This window comes from Sciurus vulgaris (assembly GCF_902686455.1).
Source record: "Sciurus vulgaris genome assembly, chromosome: 7".
NCBI classification, from domain to species: domain Eukaryota; kingdom Metazoa; phylum Chordata; class Mammalia; order Rodentia; family Sciuridae; genus Sciurus; species Sciurus vulgaris.
In genome coordinates this window covers 104353825-104373332 of record NC_136467.1, presented here as the reverse complement: position 1 = coordinate 104373332, position 19508 = coordinate 104353825, and the positions used below count along the sequence as shown (strand labels likewise).

The window sequence follows — 19508 nt, the reverse complement described above, 5'->3', positions numbered from 1 at the left end:
GATTGTCACTGATGACTGCTATTAGATTTAAGTTCAATTACTAGAAGATGGATGTTTTTAATAATCTGGAAAGGAGGAAAATTAAAGAGTAAATAATTGTGCAGTGGTGGGAAGAGCTGCTCCACCTCATGCAAACCTTTCCTCTCCTGCTCTGCTCCCTTTAATAGTGCACACACCAGCTTGCTGGCCTTTGTTCTCTATCTTAATTGCCTGCTTGACTGTGTAGATAAGATTGTTGACTCAGAGTCCAGTGAGAAGGGTGCCCATGTGTTGGGTCTGTGTGACTGTTATTGGGTTCACAGCCCAAGCAAGAGAAAGTAGATTTGTCCACACTGGGGCAGTGTGAGCTGGGATTCATTTCTAATGGAGGAAGAGGCAGCCATGATGATGAGCAGCCTGGCCCAGGGTAGGCAGTAAGGGCTGTGGAGGGAGGGGAGTTTCCACCCACCAGTGGCCAGGGAATGTGCACATGTGGGTGAGGTAAAGGGAGCTTGTGTGTAGGGAAAGGGGCAGCAGCAATAAGAACTTGCTTATCAAGAGAGGAGTTGATTAGACACGAGAGCATATCAAAAGTAGTAGTCAGTCATAAAGAAGAATGAAATTCTGTCATTTCCAGGAACTAGAAGATATCATGTTAAGCAAAGTTAGCCAGACACAGAAAGACAAGTATCACATGTTTTCTGTCAGATGTGGAAACCAAAAAAGGAAAAAAATGATCTTAAATTAAAGAGGAGCTCTTAGGGACTGTGCAGAGGGCTGGAGGGGAGAGGGAGAGAGGGTAGAAGAAAGGTGGGTGGATGTGATCAACGAACAATACATGCATGTGTTTTGGTCACCTTTTCACTGCTGTAATCAAAAGACCTGACAACAAAACAATTTTAAGGAGGAAGTATTTATTTTGGTGCTAACAGTTTCAGAGGTCACAATCCACAGATGGCTGGCTCCATTCTTCAGGGCCTGAGATGAGGCAGAACATCATAAGGAAGTGTATAGTGAAGGAAAGCAGCTGGGAATATGGCATCAGAAAGCAGAGAGAGACCCTCACCAAGAACAAAATGTGACCCTCAAAAGCACACCTCCAGTGACCCACCTCCTTCGGCCACACCCTACTGCCTTCAGTTACCACCCAGTTCATTCCTATCAAGGGATTAATGCATTGATTAGGTTAAGACTCTCATAACCCAATCATTTTACCTCTAAACCTTCTTGCATTGTCTCACACATGAGCTGTTGGAGGACACCTCACATCTAAACCATAATAGCATTAAAGAAATCTCAGTGAATTCCATTGATTTGTATAATTAGTATGAATTAAAAATTATAATTTTAATAAAAGAATAATGTGTACCAGGTTTCCCATTGTCTGTGGGGAGGGTTATATTTATGAAAAGGTTGAAACACAGAATGAATCCCATGAAATTGGTGTTAATGAAAAGGGTATGTGTGTGTGTGTATGTGTGTGTGTGCGCACAAGCTTCTGTGTGCAGGTGAATAGATGGAGCTCTGCTTACTGAGGACCAAGGAGCAGTGATACTGAATTAGCAGTAGGAGTCTAAATTCTACTAAAAAGAACCAGGGTTCCTTGGAGAAATGACAGATTCCAGGACAAGGGCAAGGGAAATATAGTCAGGAGACTGCCATGATTTTATTCTTTTTTAAAATTCTCCCATCATTATAATGTTCTTGCTCTAGAACAGCTTATGTTTCATTTGTTCTCCTCTGCACAATAGATTCCCAGCAAAAGTATTTGTTGAAGTATTTATTTTAGATGTCAGAAAACTTTTATCTTAAATCATTGTGAATTAACATCACCATGTTTAATATTGTAGCAGGAATTTTGTTTCAGCCAACTCCTTACTATTCCCCAAACAGTGGACCTATTACATATGTTGGGAGGAATAGGAGAAATATAGAAGTCAAGATTTTTTTTTTGCCTTTTTTTTTCTTCTTTTCTTTTTTTTCTTTTTTTTTTATTGTAAACAAATGGGATACATGTTGTTTCTCTATTTGTACATGGCGTAAAGGCATACCATTTGTGTAATCATAAATTTACATAGAACAATGTTGTTTGATTCATTCTGTTATTTTTTCCCTTCCCCCCACCCCTCCCATCCCTCTTTTCCATCTATACAGTGCTTCCTTCCTCCATACTTGCCCCCCTCCCTAACCCTAACTCTAACCCTAACACTAACCCTTCCCTCCCCCCCATTATGTGTCATCCTCCACTTATCAGCGATATCATTCGTCCTTTGGCTTTTTGAGATCGGCCTATCTCACTTAGCATGATATTCTCCAATTTCATCCATTTGCCTGCAAATGTCATAATTTTATCATTCTTTATGGCTGAGTAATATTCCATTGTATATATATACCACAGTTTCTTTATCCATTCATCAATTGAAGGGCATCTAGGTTGGTTCCACAGTCTGGCTATTGTGAATTGAGCAGCTATGAACATTGATGTGGCTGTATCTCTGTAGTATGCTGATTTTAAGTCCTTTGGGTATAGGCCAAGGAGTGGGATAGCTGGGTCACATGGAGGGTCCATTCCAAGTTTTCTAAGTTTTTTTTGCCTTTTGAAAGCGTTGACAGTTTCTCCTAAATTTTAATCTTGGTGGTAAGTTAAAGAATAGTTTAATTTTTCTATTACTCAGGTATCAGTCTGGGTCAAGAGATTCCCATGAAAATGTTCACATTCCCAAATCTTGTACATTCTTTGGGAATTGTTACTTTTTTCTTTGAAAATGAACTGTCTGTTGACAATGGAACTCCGTGGGGAGAATAGGTAAGTGGAGAATGCGAAACTTTGAGAATCAAACGTAGAAACACCCTTGTTCCTCTCTGCAGATGGCATCACCATCTGTCTTTCACCCAAGATGGAAAACTACTAGTTGACATGTGTTCCTCCTTTTCTTTATAGTCCTCAAGACTCCCACAAAACCTACACATACCCAATGAAGCCCATCATTTTGTCATTATGACCTCAAAAATATCTCTCATCTCTGTTCAGGAGCAGGTTCATGGGTATCAGCAAAGCTCCATATTTGGAGTTTAAAGCTCAGAAGTTATCTTGGAAGTCTTAATAATTTTATCTTTGAATTGAGACAATGGAGCACATGCACAAGTCTGGGCTGGCCTCTCTGGAGCTTCCCAGTGCCCAGTGTGCCCAGTTTTTTCCTTCCGGCTCAGGGACCTGAGCACAGGCCTGCGGGGGAGATTCAGGCACCAGAACCCTGTGGCATACTGGTGCAGGCCCTGGCGACTGCTAATGCTGTCTCAGGCTAACAGATCTAGAGTACATCTGGTAGGTGGCCAGCTGGAAGAGGGCTCTTGGTAGGAGCAAGCTTCCCACCTATCCTCATCCCATGGCCAGTGCATCCTCACATGATGCTTAAGATCCTTAGGAGTTAGTTATCTGTCTGGGAGAGTTTGGGACGACAGGACATGGAAAGAGGAGCTGCATATTTTGACCTCTTTGGAGTACAGCATTCATCGGGCCCAAGCGAACGTCACGAGACGAGTACCTGTGAGGGTTTGTGCTTGCCCTGTGAATGTCTTGGTGCTCAGGAGTGCTCTCTTGGCTGACCTCATGCTTGAAGGAGCCTTTTGCCTTCCTTCAAATCTTTCTGAGTCCAAATCTGTATTTATCTCTTCTGACCAATTCCAGGCATCTTCCAGGATAAGCCATGAGATACAGCTTGTGTCATTTTGGTGAGTCTACAGGAGTTGAAACCTCTGACATTTGTATTTAAAAGTGGTATTTTCACAGTTTATATTTCACATGGTACATTGCTAAGGGGTAAAACTCATGCTAAAAATGTACAATTTAATTTTCATTACTGAGTAAGGCATGAAATATTAAATGAAATATTTAAAAAAAACCCACTATGACAAGTTGAAAGAATGAGGAAGGAAGGAAAGGCTTTCTGTAAGGGGTCATGAATTCTCATTTTGCACTGGGCTTCTCAAATTATATGGTTGGTCCTGTCTCCGTCTCTTCCTCTCCATCCTCACAGGTTCTCTATCTGGGTTAATGGCATGAATCTATCTCCTGGACAGTTTCAACAGCCTCTTCACCATCTCTGTGCCTCCCATCTGAGTGCCCTTCTACCCCAGCAAATTTTCTGGTTTTCAAGAGTATTCTTTAAAAATGCAGTCTACTGGAGTCTTCTCTGCCTGGTGTAAACTACATAATCAAGTTTAAGCAACCCGACCTCTAGCTTGATAGGTCCTTGTAAGATCTGGCTTCTGTCACCTCTGCAGCTCTATCATTTTCCTATAACCTTGTGTTCTGCCCACAGAAAATTCCTCTCCACTCCTATGCATGCTGTGTTCTGTTTGCTGTGTTGGCCTTTGTATATCTATATTATAGCATATATATTACATGGTCTTTTTTTTCTTTGCACTTTTTCTTACTCTGGGTCTTTGAGCAATGTGAAAGCAAGTTCTATTTCCTTTTTCCTTCATATTAATTAGTTCATTTATTCAAATAATATTTGAGGTTGGAGTCTCCTATGTCCTAGGCACCTTCAGGCTGAAAATATGATGGTAACAAAAAATAACATGGAGTCCCTAGGTTGATAGAGCTGCAATTTAGTCATGGAGACAGAACCTTGAGGAGAGAATCACAGTAGATTATATTTTAATAGGGAGAGGTGGTTTAAGGGAACTTTATGGAGGAGAGCTGAGAGCCCGATGAGACAGAATGGAAAGTGAGGTCAGAGTAGCAGGCAGGGCCAGAATTTGAGAACATAAATCCAAGGATAAAGAAAAACAGACTAAGCATAACTTAAGCATGCTTCTCAGTGGTCAAATTTAAAAGCATCTGGATAATACCAGTGAGGGTGAGAGGTTGGGAAACCAGTGCTCTTATGAAATGCTGGGGACGAGTTTCTTGCAGACAGTTTGGCAATGCACATTATGAACCTGCTAGTATTTTGTTATAACCATTCCACTGCTGGGAACTCATACTAAGGAAATCAGGGAAGGGTACTAGGATAGTGTCATTTAGACTGCACAAAGAGATTTTCACTCATGGAAAGTTGTTACTTTTTTTCACTCCAAAAAGTAATGCCATATAATTTTTCTTTCTTAATATTCAAATCAACATTCATCTAAATAGCTATTTTTCTGCCCATGTTTATAGCTAAATATTGTAATCACAAAATTTTTGTGGGAGGAGTGTACATCTTCTTCTTAGTCCTTCTTGGCTGCTATAACAAAATATCATAGACTGGGTGGCTTATAAATCACAGAAATTTCTTTCACACAGCTCTGGAAACTGGGAAGTTCAAGATTAAGGGGATATCTGATTTTATGTCTGGTGAGCTGGTTCAGAGAAATGATGCCTTCTCCCTCTGTCCTCAGTTGGTAGAAGAGATGAATGGGCTTTCTTGGGTCTGCTTTAGAAGGGGCCTGATCTCTCATGACCTGATCACATCTCCAAAGGCCCCCGCCTCCTAATGCTGTCAGTTTGGAGGTTAGGGATTTCAACACATGAATTTAGGGGAGACACAAATATTCAGACCACAGCACCTTCATTTCAACCAAGAATCACACTATTCCTTGCCAATGGAAAGCAAGGTTCAATCATTTGGCTTCCTCGGGAGCTGTGGCTTGATGGGCTTCCTCCTCACTACAAATAAATCATTGTCAGTTTGGTCAATACCTTAGTTGATTCCAAGTATGATAAGGCCATTTGTGAAAAATGTAACCAAATGTATCTGGGAGATTTTGTTATGGAAAGGGCCATTTTGCAGTCACAAATCACTTTTTATCTGGATGACTATTCTAAGTAATATAACTTTGCAACATGGCAGGATGGACATTGCCACTTATGCCAGCAAATGACATGGGTTGTGAATGTTCCTCATGGGAGAGGGTGCCTCTGGAAGGCAGATTATAAGCCTCAGGTTTAACACCTGGCTTTTGAAAGCAATTTAAATGTGTTTCTATTCATTTTGTAATGTTATCAAGAATTACCAACCGTTATGCCAGGGTAGATACAACCATTTAATATTCAGCATCACGGACTCAACAGGGCTCATAAGTGACCCGGTCTCCACTCTTAGAATCAAGAGCACAGGTTCTTCCAGCTTACAGCATTTAGCTAACTAAGAAACAAGAGATAAATTACTTCTCTGCCTCTATTTCCTTATCTGTGAACTGGAGATAATGATATCCCATCAGTTTATTAATGGTAATTAAATGAGCTAATGAAGATAAGGAACTAAGAACCATGCCTTGCTCACTATATATCCCAAACTATATCAACTATCCCTGTTCATAGTAGAGAGATGCTATGAGAAATATTGAAAGAAAATTTTGTTCCATGCTCTTATTGAAGGAAGAGAGACATTTCTAAGTTTTCCTTTGAACTTCTGACTACAAGCAACCTAATAATTCAGTTGCTCACCAAAAATGACAGAATCAGAATTGCCAGTTTCCAGACATGAGAGGAAGAAGGCAGCTATTGGGGGTGTGGATGGGGAACTGATGGGGGTTAATATGATTGTCCTGGTGGAGAGGTCACAGGGGAAAGTTTGTGCAGGCCAATGTGAAAGAAGTAAACAGACTCAGCAAAAAAGATGAATAGGGTTACCTGGGGGACACCGTCAGTGCATAGCCATAACTGCATTTACTTCATTAAGCTTCTGTGACAATTGAGATAATCTATGGACGCTGCAGTGTTTCAGCATTGATCAGCACTTGCCAAAATGCTATTATTTTTGTACTCTTATTTCTTTATTTATTCCAGGGCCCGGACAGTTACTTTTACATTGATGTCCTCCAACATTCTGGATCCTCTGCCACTCTGACTTGAAGATTTGTTGCTGAAATGGAGTAGATGCCATAAGAATCGAACTGTGTCTCTGTTGTCATATGGGACATATCAAAATTTCTGCAGCAATGTTGAGGCGAATGTGATTTGATAACAACAACTTTGAAGTCAGATGGACCAGGTTCTAATCCTGACTCATGTGACGATTACACAGGCTTAGACAACTTAGTCTCTCTATGCCTCGGTTTGCCTATTGTTAAATTGGACTACGGTGGACTACTGTAGTATCCACTGTGCTGAATATCTTTCCCGTGCTTTGGCAGATGTCACTTTACTCTTCTCCATCTTGTTCACTGCCCTGGAAGGCATCAGTCTGCTCCCTTGTCCTCGGGCTTCTATATAGGGAGCACAGGAAGTCAGTTTGCACATTGGTTCAGACTTCTTTCAATGCAACTCTAATGTCACTATTGTTCACAAAAACTTATGGAAAAATGTATAAAGTTATATTCTGTGATTGAATAGGCTCTGTCTCCTGATTTGACAGGAGTCTAACTTTTATCTTCTCTTGTTCCTCCTGGTATGTCCTCATGTTGATGACACCAGATTACTCACTACTGCCTGACCATATTAATGTACTTCCCCATCTACATGGTTCTGCTACCAGGTCCTCTCTGCACATAATAAAATCCTACCTGTTACTCAAGGCCTAGCTCAGATACCTCCAAGGCATTCCCTCTTCTCCCAAATGTTAAAAACTGACCTGTTGAAAGAACACCCATATTAGCATATGTGTATCTTTCTTTGGGTACTTCATCACTTCCTGCTTGTATTATAATTACATGGTTTATTTCCCATGATGTTTTGTAAGTTCTGTGGGGAGATGTCTTATGTTTTACTCATCCTGTATCTTTTACCATTATTTGCCCGTGGAATTTGCTTAATAAACACTTCACGAGTGATGTGTGGGTTTTGTTGGTGAGTAAGGACCATAAGGTGGTTGAAAGAGTGATGAAAACTAGATTATGAATTTACTTAGAAGACACTGTTAAATAAGTATTTCCGGAGTTCTTCAGCAATATGACTAGACATTTCAGTACTACTCAGGTAGGGGGAAGGGGAGGACAATCAGTAAATTCATCTTTAATTTCTCTTCTGGATCATTGCTACTTATAGTTCATGACAAAGCATCGTCTAAAAAGATCCACTAGGGGTAACCCCACATGAATGATGATATTCCAGAACAGATGGCAGGCTCTGGGGGAGGGGAAAGTTAAGGCCATGTGTAAAGGAATTTTCACTGTGCAGCCAGCTGGAATAAATGGAATGCATTCTTGACACTGATGTCTTTGATTCTCTCTCTCTCTCTCTCTCTCTCTCTCTCTCTCTCGTTATAAAGCAAGTTTAATTCTGCAAAGAAGGTATGTCTTGTGTTTATGCACAGGGAAGAAAGAAAATAAAACCCAGGTATTCAGCATCTTTTTCCTGCTCCTAGAACCAGGTCTCAAGGTCTTAAGGAGCATCATGCAGTGCTTTAAAACTTTTACTTGGGACCAAAAATGTTGGAATCATGAAGTGTCAAACTGGTCATCAGCTGTTCAAAGTCACCCAGGCTCCATGGTGGAGGTGACAGATTTCCAGGTCTAAGAGATGACCTATTGTCAGGGCATGTAGCCACTTCACCCCATGCATGGGCCTGGAGCTCCAGAAGTTCTGGTCAGTCACTGGATGCAGAAAACTTCTTGGTTGTTTGGGACCAGTGGAAGGTCACTTACATCAATGGCCCCAGTGGGTAGGACAGAGGGGAAGGCTCCCCAGAACAGAGGGTAGTTTCTTGAGGGCTCTGTGGACCTGAGACGAGGGTATGGGCTCTAGAGAGATTTAAAAGAAACCCATATGGAGACATGTGGCCTAACCTCCCTGGCTTCTGCAGCTGCTACTGCCTCCTCCTGGCTTGCTTAGTTTCTCCTTTGATTCCCTCTTAACATTAGCATGCAGCATGATGAATTAACAATGAGGATTTAGCAAAAAACTTAGACAAGATGTATTGAGCTTGCACTGTGTCCTGGTACTATTTGGGAAATGCCAAGGACTTTGAGAAGGCTGTCTCTGCCTTTTATGGCTCAAATTTATGTAGGAAGCAAGATCCAAACACTATCATAAACAGTGAGAGGACACATGGGATGGTTCATCATTTTAACAACTGCCCTAAGGCCATCGATGATTCTAAAGTATATATAGTTTAACAGAATTTAAGGTCACATTATGTGAGCCAGATTCTTCATGCCTGAGTTATGCTCTGGGCAGAAATACAGTTTCTCTAAGGAATTTTAAGCAAGGACTAAGAAACAGCTTACCCATGGACTTCGAATTGAGACCAGACATTCTCTATCTTATGAAGCAAGCCAGTGGCCACCTGCCTTTCCATCTCTGGACTTGCCCTTTACTTCTATACCTCATCTCAGAAACCCAAAGTGGTTTTCATCATTTGGGGGCAGTACCCAGAAGGAAGGTGAATTTTGTGGATGAACTACAGAGATAGGCAGACTGCTGTGGCTACCGCTGGCAGGAGGGAGGGCTGGATTGGATTACCAAATGCCCAACAAGGGCAGTACAGACTTCCTTTCCCTGAGGTTTCCTTTTATCTGGTATTTTAATTTATTTCACAGAGACTTTGACTAGGAAATGAGTAAATGAAGAAATGAAATTTCACATTTTAATGTCATTTAAACTGTTGGGAACCATTTCTTGCTATTCTTGTTTGCTTTCCTAGCAACTTACTTCATTGGGTGGTTGGTTGGCAGGATGAGATAAAAGTGCTTTAAAATTTTAAATGCTACCTAGAGTAAGAAATAGCATTCAAAAATAGTAAGTATTACATATGTATATAATTTATTATTTGCTACTCTATGTCTGCTGAGAGCTGCATTGGGAGCAATTTGGAGAGAGTGTCTCTCATATGCAAAGTTTTTTGTTTTGTTTTTTTTGTCACGGATGAACAAACATCACCTCTTGCAGCTGCTCTACTGGCCCTGTCCAAAGGAAAGCTATTCTAAAATTAGAATCAAAGGGAACAAGTGGTTTGCCTGGTAGACTATTTTGAGGTGCAAGAGGTTGGAGGATTCAAAAATGAAAGTATGTTGAGTGGCATGAAAAGCATATCAAGTTTGAAGAGGTTTCGGGGAGTGATTTTCTTTTAAAAAAAAGAAAAGCTCAGTTGGTCAAGTTCATGGCTGTGTGTCACCTATAGAGATTAGGTTTAGTGTGTAAGATTGCAAATGTTAAATACGATCTAATATTTTAAAGTTCTACATGATGGTTGCTATGTATAACAAAGTCCTCAGTATCTTAGACAATATTAAAAGTTTTCAGAATAAACCACAGTCCTTTAAAATGATGTCAGGGGTCTTAAATTTTCCAACTCTTCTTAGAACATTTGACTCTCAAGATGTCACCATTGTACAAACTGAACACTAGACCAATGCACAATACCATCCTGGACCTCATCCGTGAGCGCACAGTCACATGCCTTACCGGGCACTTCCTGTCTTTTCTCTGGGCTTCCAGTTCCTCCATGGTCTCTGGGTCAATAGTGAAGATTTAAATGAGTGATTAGCAAATCAACTGCGGAGTTAAATATTGCCACTTGACTGAACCAGTGGTCTGTGTGGAAACCCTTGGTACCCTGTCTAGAACCACGAAGTTTTTAGTGTATGTTCTTACATAGGTTTTATTTTTTTTATAATTGTAGATATAATTATGTTGTATGTAGAGTTGGACCCTTTAATTTTTCACTTACTTCATAAGTATTTTCACTCATATTACAGTCATTATTTCTTTTTAAAATATTTTGTCACAAAATATGCTCATATTTGAAAATGTAAGTAACACAAAAGTGTGTAAAGTGAAAAGCAAAATCTCTCCTCCTGTCTGTCTCCAATATCAGGGGGTGCTAGCCTTCTGGTTTTTTACATCTATGAGAGGTGTGCATGTGTACATCTTTAGGTACAGAAATTTTTCTTTACATAAAAAGGATCATGCTAAGCATCACAGGTGGCAACTTGCTTTTTGTGCTTAACAATATACGTAAGCTATCAGATCTGGCAATGAATGCCCAGTTAAATCTGAATTTCAGACAGCAACATATTTTAAAAAAATAAATATCACATAAGATATATTAAAAATGATTTGTTGTTTGTCTAAATTTTTTACCTGGATGCCCTGTTTTATGTACTATAAACATGTTTTTATATCTGTACGTTTTGATCTAGCTCTGTTTATCTGAGCTGAACAGTGTTACATGTGCTTAAATGTTGCTAGGCAATAACTCTTGGTAATAAAATTAAGGTTAATTTTTATCTTCTTATTTTTCCTAATTTATCTTTGTCAGAAGTTTGTTTGTGTAAGAGGCTTGTAAGCAGATTTGGTCTCCTAAACGGAAGGAGGCTTCATCCATGTTCTAGCTTGATTGGTGGACCCCTCGCAGCAGGGGAATGGGAGCTGGAGTATACCATTTTTCCGCTTTACAGGAAGAGAAGCCTCTGCGGCAATCCCAAGGAATGGGTGCGGACAATGCCAGTCCTGCACCTCAGAGGACTCCTGAGCTTAGTGACTTTATCAACATCTTTTAAGTCATCCTCTTGTGCTTAGGACCAATAGACTGGCAGAAACTTCTGGGTTGGGTACCTTAAGGCCAGACTCTCCGAGGTCCCAAGTTTCTGTGAGTCCTGGTCTCCAGTTCTCCTCTTTGGGGCATTCTCTAACCCTCCAACCCCACTACCCACATGTGGAGCTAACTAGATGATCTGAGAAGCTCAAGGGACTTTGTGCCTACAGAGTCTTCTGGGGCCCCTGGATCCAGGCTTTCGTTATAAGAGGGAGGCCATTGGAAGCCATATATGAACTATGGATTTGTTTGAGTCATTATAAGGCAAGGAGGCTACTTTTATGGGAACTCCTGGGTAAAATTTCCCCGTTCTAGAAAGGCCAGATCATGTTGGCATCCTGCCTTAGCTCACAGCCCTAGGTTCAAACGCAGCCCCCCTGGAGATGGGTGTAACCCGTCAAGGTCCAAATAACTTGTTTTCCCCACTCTTATCCTGTTTGCCTCACTCATATCCTGTTTTCCTGAAGAAGCTCCTTACTGAATCCCTTTGGTGTGTTCCACCATAAATAAAGCATTTGTGGGCTTTTCTCTTTGTTCAGATCAGACCCATCAGGTCTTTTCCACCCATCAATACTCCTGCTATAAATATAAATATAATTCTCATCTTTTGTGTTTATTTCTTAATATTATTTCTGAGTTTTTATGTCCTACGGGCCTACACCTCTGACAGTTACCTACTTCCTCCCCATGTAGGTCGTGAGCAGGAGGAGACTTGGAACCTGGTCATCTCTGCTGTCCTTTAAGGAAATGCGTGAACTTGGGCAACCAATATGGCCTGAACACACTGATTTTGAGTGACTCAGATTGTTTATACAGACAGAGCGTCCCCCACCCTAGGGGTTGAACAAGAGAAAACAAGTGAGAAGAAGGAAATGAGGCTGAGAAAGCTGGCAAAATAAGGGTACTCAACTGATAAAGAGCCTGACGGAAACCAAGAAGCCAGCTAAGAAGAACTTTGGAGAATGCTAGTAATGATAATACACGATAGATGATAACTAATACATATCCTTATTACATGCAGTACTCTAAGAATTTTAGGTACATTAACATGTTCAGTCCTTACAACAATCCAAGGAGCTAAGAGCCCTGACCACCCCATTTTGCAAAAGAGAGAAAAATATTTGGGGAGAAAAGGTAGGTCAGTTTGTATTCCATTGGTATAACAAAATTCTGGAAACTGGAAGTTTTATAAAGGGAAGAAGCTTATTTGACTCAAAAGTTTGGAGATTTAAAGTAAGATTGGGCATCTCCATTAATTCAGCCTCCAGAGAAGGCCTCCTGGTGGCACATACTCAAACTCTTGGGGGGACACATTCAAACCATGTCTAAACATATAGAAGGAAGGAAGGGAGGAAAGATGGAAATGGATAGGATGGATGGAGGGAGAAAGTGAGAGACAGGTAATCGAGGTCCAGAGAAAACTGGCAGTTTGATGTAAGATCACATAGTGGCTGTGAAGTGGTAGAACTGAGGTTTGGTCAACTCCAGACTCTACGATCTATAACACTAGGCTACATGCATCTAATGTGAATTATTTAAGATGTATGATATTATGATAAGACCACTTCCCATTGTCTTGAACTTTCAGCAAATTCTGCTATATTCACAAAATGAGTTGTTTTTTGAAATTTTCTTTGTTTAGAAATTAGTAAAAAGGACTGTTCGTTGTTTAGAGTTATTAAACTAAGAAGCAGGAATGCCTACATAGCAATGAATGTATGACCATCAGGCTTGCAGGAGTCCACAAAAATCTGTGAGAAGGTGTAGATACCAGCCAGGATGCCAGGAGGGAAGATGGCACCCTCCAAGGGTTTAACCGAGGAGAGTGTAATGAAGAAGATGGGGCTGAGGTGGGAAGTTAAGGAAACCAACAACAAAAGGGGAAGCACCGGGGATGGCCAGAAGGAAGCCTTTGTGTTCCTACTCCATAAGGCATGAAAGGGGGATAACAGTGTTAACTAAATTTGGGAATGAAGGCTGCCTGCCTAGAGATACATGACTGAAATGTGCCACTGCTCGAGCCATGGCAAGACTGGGAGGAAGAGGAGGGAATAAATCCTCTTCCTCTTTCTCCTGCCATCTACTGATCTCCTTTTGGTGGCATCGCAGCTGGTTTCTGGGTGTCAGCCAGTGTTCTCCAGGACTCAGTGTGGTTTGGGCAAGGGAGACTGCTTTAGGATTCTTACGGTTTTAGGAATGTAATGTAGTTTTAATCTTAACATGCCATGCAAGTGACTGATTTCACTGTTTAAGGTGATATCTTCATTGGGAATAGTGAGTGCTCTCATGTATCACTAAGTTTTAGACAAAGGAAAATTTGGTGGGGTGATGGGGAGGAGATATTTGTTTTCAGATGCATAGGATGTACTTACCGTCTTGAAAGTTCAACATGCCTGATTGTTTGGACTTTGGTAATATCATTTAAAATCAGAATTTCTACTACGGAACAGGATCAGTATTATACTGATCAAAATAAAATGTGACTGCCATCTTGTGGTTTTTCAACACAAGAAAACTGACAATTGGAATAGAGAAAATAGTAGACGGGTTTAAAGAAGTAAATTTTTGTTAAAAACAACAATTCACAAAACTTATTTTACAAGGAAAGGTCAGGTGTGTCACCTGAGGCAGAGATGATGATTTGCTCCTTATAGTCATAGGCACTAAGATGAGTGAGTGCTGGTGCGCATTGGGTGGGGTGGACTCAGTCCAGACTCCAGTGGTAGTATTGGAGTCTTGTGGCTCTGCAGGAGCCTCCCTGTACAGCCTCCCTGTATGCTATTGCTTCAATTAATTAACAAAGTGCTTGCTTCATTTGATACTGATTTTAGCTTCTACTGGACAGAGGAAAAAATTCACATAAAATGTTGGTGTGATTTTCTATCACTGGTGTAACATGATGCTGTGCTGCAATTATCTTCCAAACACTAGACATGTCATTTTAGTCTTCCCTGTTCAGAGAAAGGGGGTTGGTCCCTTTGTTCTTCAGCTTTCCTTATCATCTTTACTTTGAGTCTGTGATTATTTTAAGGCCACTGTTGTTCAAATGCTTTCCAATGAACTGACCCAACTTCTTGGTATTGTTTCCTGGGCCAAGAGGCACCTAAGAAACAGAGCTCTGAGTGCAAAGCAGGGTTGGAGAGGCCAGAAGGACAGAGGATGAGAGGCTCAGATGTTCTGGAAATGATGTCCTACTGAAAACATCCACACAAAGGATAAGTTTCGGAAAACATAGTTTTTAATCTATTACTAAACTTCCAAGAAACTAAGGTAACCCCTAAGGACAAACATTAAAATAATTGTCCTGGGAGCCAATGCAAAGCTAGTCATTTGTGCTAGTGTTTCCTGCACATGAGTTTTCTGGGACAATGTCTGAAAATGGAAAAATGTCAGTGAAATGTAGAAGTTGCATCAGCTCATATGTGATTTTCAGTGTGATTGCTTTATGCCCCAAATGACAGTAGCTTCCACTGCCACAGCTATGGAGGAATACATGTTGTCTGTGAAATGCATTCATCCCCAAATTCTTACTCTTGGCTCAGTTTGGTGATTTGTTCTGTTTTAGAAATCCTGACTCCTTGAGTCTCCTTGATAGCTGGGTGGGGGGAAAAATACCTTAACTGGGTGTGGTGATGTATGCTTATAATCCCAGTAACTCAGGAGGTAGAGGCAGGAGGCTCACAAGTTCAAAGCCAGCCTCAGCAACTTAGTGAGGCCCTAAGAAACTTAGCCAGACCCTGTCTCAAAATAAAAGGGCAACTTTCAAGAATGTCCTTGTCCTCTAACGTTGTTCCTCAGACCAAACCTACCACAACCTCTACTTAGGCTCCTCCCATAGGAAAGGATATTTCCTATATTTACTACAGTATGTATTTTTTTGTCATTTAATATGTGGTTCTACCTACTGTTATTTTATAAGAAATAAAATTTTATTAGTTCCTAGATTATAAGATTTGTTTATTTGTCTGTTTCCCCTCCCTTCATAAGCCATGTTATTTTTAATGCATGATAAGACAGAATGTGAGTTGTTTGTTTGGAGAGTACATACACATTTTAAGCTTTGGTGAAAATGCTGGACCAGGATAGCACATGGAGGATTAAAGACCATGAGAACAAGAAGGTGGACCTTCAGGCAACACCAAGTGGGGTCACTAAACATGAGACCCTCTACTTCTAGCCAGGTCACCTGAAGAAGTCATGTCTCAGTGACAGGGCAGGCTGGGAGGCAGTGAAGAAAATCACTGATAGTAATAATAATTTCCTCCCTAAGAACACAGAGGCATAGGCCTTCTCTTACAGGGATCTGGGATTCCAATCCACATCACTCACTCAGTAAGGGACACTCCAAATCTAGAAATGAGGATGATCCCATCAGAGTGACAGCTCAGTATACATGGACCTCCTCTTTGAATAGAAATATCCCATAGGCTATCATACTATGAGCTTATAATAAAAAGATTACCAAACATTTTAAGAAACAAGATGCATGAATGAGTGAGACTTGGCAGAATCCCCCCAACACACAAACGCATCCCAAAACAAACAAAACAAAACATGATTCTTTGTCTTTATAAACTTTCAGATACTGGAATTATCAAATATAGAATACAGAATCATTAAGCATAAAACACACAACAATTTTAAATATTCATGTGTACTTATTTTTAAAGTAACTATTTTCCAATTAAAAATGTAAAACCAAAATACTAGACAACAATAATATGTCAACTGTGAGAGAGTTATTGAACTTAAAGCATTTTGGAAGCAAAATCAATATGTTTTGTTTTACTGAGACCTTCATTAAATTACTTACAAAAATTTGAAAGTGTTGGGTGCTGTGGCGCATGCCTGTAATCCCAGTGGTTCAGGAGGCTGAGGCAGGAGGATCTCAAATTCAAAGCCAGCCTCAGCAACAACGAAGTGCTACGCAACTCAGTGAGACTCTGTCTCTGAATAAAATACAAATTAGGACTGAGAATGTGGCTCAGGGGTTGAGTGCTCCTGAGTTCAATCCTTGGTACCACCCCCCAAAAAATTGAATGTAAGCACTGAAAGAATAAAGACAATGTGTTTGTCACCCTCAAACTGCAGGGTGAAAAAAATCCAGAAGACAACAGGGAGGAAAAGAAATAAATGAAAAGTGTAGTCAACAGAATTAACAAAATAAGACGGTGGCAATAAATAAAAATTTATCCATAATCACATGAAACATACACAGTTCTTTTAAACCTCAATGAGGAGTGTTTCTAATTGTCAAAGTGCCTCCAACCTTGCTGTGGGACTTTGCAGCGCTGATCCCACAGCGGTGGCCCAGCCTTGGTGGCTTCCTCCCACACCCTGGCCTGTCACACCAGGAAGGTGCTAGGAGCCAACCATCACCTCAAGGTCAGTCGCGTCTGAGGCACTCAGCTTGGCAGCAGACCACCACGGCACGTGTTTCTCTATTAAGAGCCTCCTAAGATGCTCGTTTCTGAGGCTAAATCTGTATTGAATGTCAGAGAAGGAAATGTGCCCCTGAGGGAGGGAAGAAGGGCCGAAGAAAGGAGGGCCGAGGCTCGGAGTCTTTGTTTCCAAGGAAGAGATTCATCAGAGCAGTGCAGAGCAACCAGCACACACCCAAAAGGTGCCAAGGGTCTTTCAGGATTCAGAAGCAAATGCTGTTCTGGAGCAGAGGACAGAGAAAACTGAAGGGAAAGTATGTCTTTCAAAAGTGCAAGGGCTTAAGTGGTGGCCATCCAGAAAGTCAGGAAAAAGAAGGAAACTTCCAAAATAGTTTGTTTCCTTCAAAATCTAATTTCAATAAAAGAAGAAGAGAGAATTGATATTCTGATAGAGCAACTAGACTTCAGGGGTCTTAGAAAAATATTCCCAGGGTTTTTACATCAATTTTGAGACAAAGACAGCCCTGCTTTACTCATGCTTTTTCCTGTAATTTTTACTTAAGATAATGCTCCCAATAAAATGGAAGAAAACTGTTAAATGTGGAAATGAAAAGTATAGCTTATTCCATTTTGAACAAATTCACTCCATTTCCTAGAGCTTTCAGCCATAACCATGTAACTCTCCCAAACAGCCCCAAATACCTGACAGAGCTCAAAGCTCGTCCATCTGTGAACATGTGTGTTCCTGCTCTGCTCTCCAAGAAGTACAATTGACTTTTCTGTTTCCAGTGTTTGACCCTCCAACACGTTTTCTTTTTTCCTCCTCCCCCTCCTCCCCCTCTCCCCTCCTCCTCCCCTCTTCCTCCCCCTCCTCCTCTTCCTCCTCCCCCTCCTCCTCTTCTTCCTCCTTCTTCTTCAAGCTCAAGTCCCCAAATCATACTTTAAACATCACAAACTTGTTTTGCCTGTTGATGCTTTCCTAGCAAAATAAATAGATACTGGATCTCACTGTGCCCCTGCTGATGGCTTCCTGGGCGAAGGGCTCAGTAATTGTCCACCATGTTATTCACTCTACTAAGGGAGAATCTTAATTGGAGGGTAAAAAATTCAACTCCAACTTCTTTATGGATGAGTAATATTTCATTGTGTATATATACTACATTTTCTTTATCCATCCATCCATTGAAGGACACCTAGGTTGTTTCCATAGCTTGGCTATTATGAATTGAGCTGCTATAAATATTGATTTAACTGTGTCATTGTAGTATGCTGTTTTTAAATCCTTTGGGTATATACCAAAGAGTGGGATAACTGGGTCAAATGGTGTTTCCATTCCAAGTTTTCTGAGGAATCTCCATAATGCTTTCCATAGTGGTTACACCAATTTATAGTACCACCAGCAATGTATGAGTGTTCCTTTCCCTCCACATCCTCACCAACACTTATTATTGCTTGTATTCTTGTTGGCATTCTGACCAGAGTAAAATTAAATCTCAGTGTAGTTTTAATTTGCATCTAATTTCTATAGATGTTGAACACTTTTTTATACATCTGTTGACTGTATTTCTTCTGTGAAGTACCTGTTCAGTTCCTATGTGAGGTGCAGGTAGCAAAGATTTTCTTCTATTCTGTAGCTTCTCTCTTCATGTTCTTGATTATTTCCTTTGCTGTGAAGCAGGTTTTTAGTTTGATACCATCCCATTTATTGATTATTGATTTTAATTCATGTTCTTTAGGAGTCTTGTTGAGGAATTCAGTTCCTAAGCCAATATGGAGAGTTGGGCCTACATGTTCTTCTAGTAGACACAGGGTTTCTGGTCTAATGCCAAGATCCTTAATCCACTTTGAGTATTGTGCAGGATGAGAGAGATTTAATTTCATTTTGGTGCATATGGATTTCCAGTTTTCCCAGCACCATTTGTTGAAGAGTCTATCTTTTCCTCCAATGTATGTTTATGGTGACTTTTTCTAGTATGAGATAACTGTATTTATGTGTATTTGTCTCTGTGTCTTCTATTCTGTAGCACTGGTCTTCATGTCTGTTTTTGTGCCAATACCATGCTGTTTTGTTACCATAGCTCTGTAGTATAATTTAAGGTCTGGTACTGTGATGCCATCTGCTTTGCTCTTCCTGCTAAGGATTGTTTTAGCTATCTGTGGTGATATTTCCTTTTTCATCATGAATTTTAGTAATCTGAGTTTCTGTCTTTCTTTTTATTAGCTTGGCTAAGTGTTTATCAACTTTATTTTTTCAAAGAGCCAACTTTTTGTTTTGTTGATTTTTTTGAAATTTGAATTTTTTTAAAATTTTAATTTCATTGAGTTTGGCTCTGATTTTAATTATTTCCTGTCATTTACTACTTTTGGTATTGGTTTGTTCTTTTTCTAGGGCTTTGAGATGTAATGTTAGGTTATTTGGTGACTTTCTATTCTTTTAATACATGAACTCAGTGCAATGAACTTTCTTCTTAGAATTGCCTTCAGAGTATCCCAGAGACTTTGATACACTGTATCACTATCCTCATTAACTTCTAAGTATTTTTTATTTCCTCACTGATTTCTTCTACTACCCATTGGTCATTTAATAGTATATTATTTAGTCTCTAGGTTTTAGAGTGGCTTCTCTTACTTATTTTATTATAGATTTCTAATTTGATTCCATTATGGTCTGATCAAACACAAG

The 19508-nt window shown here is 40.2% G+C and overlaps 1 long non-coding RNA gene across 1 annotated transcript; it reads left to right on the top strand.

Annotated features, from left to right (window-relative positions):
• Nucleotides 1-307: 307 nt before the first annotated feature.
• On the top strand, nucleotides 308-7731 carry LOC306665930. The gene is made up of 4 exons (XR_013765146.1): nucleotides 308-406; nucleotides 3668-3711; nucleotides 4017-4228; nucleotides 6758-7731. It is a non-coding gene; the product is annotated as an uncharacterized lncRNA (long non-coding RNA).
• The last annotated feature ends 11777 nt before the right edge of the window (nucleotides 7732-19508 follow it).